General features: G+C 45.0%; 1 non-coding gene across 1 annotated transcript; it reads left to right on the plus strand.

The window, feature by feature from the left end:
• The first annotated feature begins 675 nt into the window (after positions 1 to 675).
• Positions 676 to 830, plus strand: LOC143260075 (5.8S ribosomal RNA). Its single transcript, XR_013034165.1, has one exon. It is a non-coding gene; the product is annotated as a 5.8S ribosomal RNA (ribosomal RNA).
• The last annotated feature ends 856 nt before the right edge of the window (positions 831 to 1,686 follow it).

The following is a 1,686-nucleotide window of genomic DNA, read 5'->3' on the forward strand; positions in this document are numbered from 1 at the left end:
GGGATGCGAGCGTGCTAATCACGCTTCCTCAAGTCTTCGCTGTGGTGTAAAAAAAAAAAAGAAAAAAAGGAATCGTTGGGAAAGTCCAAAGGACGAAAATATCGGGCAGTCTGAAGATAACTTAATGCTCGTTTACATTGGTATCAAGAGAGACCGGCTTGTGTAGCTCGTTTCAATGCTGTGTCGTTGTCATTGACACCCTACTCTGTTGCGCGCTAGTGGCAGCATGAGCGTGGGACGTATATATATATGACACCCAGCTAGAGCCGGCCGTGAGTCCGTCCGGTGTAAATAACGACGAAAGGAGAGAGAAACTTTTCGAATCCAGTATCGGGTTGATAATTGTCCAGTTTGAATATCCATATCCCCGTCGTTTTTGGAGGTGATATACTCTCTGTGTTTCTTCGATAGAAGGCTTTTCAATGTTCTATTCGCTCCGACCGTCGAACTTGCAAGAAAACAGTGGTTTTGGATTTGCTCGTACATATATATATGGTTTCGACGGAAATATCTCGTTCTTTAAGGGACAATTATGTCGTTGTACGACGACTCCCGAATCTCCTTCGCGCGCTGGTTGGAGCTCTTCGGGTATCGGCTTGTTCCGAAATATAACACAAAAATGTGGTGGATAGCAAATACACATTATATATATATGAGAGAATAAAAGGGAAAAATTACCCTGAACGGTGGATCACTTGGCTCGTGGGTCGATGAAGAACGCAGCTAATTGCGCGTCAACGTGTGAACTGCAGGACACATGAACATCGACATTTCGAACGCACATTGCGGTCCACGGATACAATTCCTGGACCACGCCTGGCTGAGGGTCGTTTACGTACTTATAAACTGCTTGCGTTGATGGCACTTGTTGCCTATATACGTACGAGCGAATGGTGGGCGCTTCGTCGGCGTTTGTCGCGGTCCTATGAATATTGAGAAATTTTACGTACGTCTAACAGTCTTCGAGAGAGATGGAAATCGTGTTCGAACTAGCGTGAGTGTGGAAGGCGGTGTCGTGTGTCGTATATGTTTTATATACGTCCGCCCGTCTGAAACACCGCTTCGAAGCGGTGACAAAATCTTTTTCGGGACGATTCGTATTCGTAGAACTATCGAGATTTCACTGGTACATTTTCAACGCGCTCCCGACGTCGCCTGAAATGAAACGAGATGGGTTTAACCCACGAAAGCGTACTACACGAGTCTGTCCTATGTGAAGACTGTGTACAGAGATCGAACGAACGCATGAAAGAAATTGAACGAAAGAACACATAACCCGCAAAAATATAGAGTAGAATTGTGACCGTTGCTTCGAATTTGAATTTATATGTATATATATATCATAGCCCCAGGGAGTGGAACCTATGAGTGTGGAAGGATGTCTCTTACCGTTATGTTGCCAGAGGAAAAAAAGTCTCTCTCTTCGTACGACACATTTGTGTACGAATTGTATCGATGGCTATATAGATCCGATGTTGCACATATTCTGAGTAAAGAACACCCCACCCGGGTTACCGTCCTAAAACTCTTCTATTGGTGTGGCTATGATGTGTGTGTCAACGCAATCGCGAGTCTGGTTCTACGGAAAACCGTTTGTCGGTCGCCCCATATATCTTTTTGTTCTCTTCAAATGATCGAATAGCGAAACCGCACGAGATCAATCGGTCGTCTAGTCCCCGAAAGTAC

The sequence above is a fragment of the Megalopta genalis genome, chromosome 9, assembly GCF_051020955.1.
Source record: "Megalopta genalis isolate 19385.01 chromosome 9, iyMegGena1_principal, whole genome shotgun sequence".
NCBI classification, from domain to species: domain Eukaryota; kingdom Metazoa; phylum Arthropoda; class Insecta; order Hymenoptera; family Halictidae; genus Megalopta; species Megalopta genalis.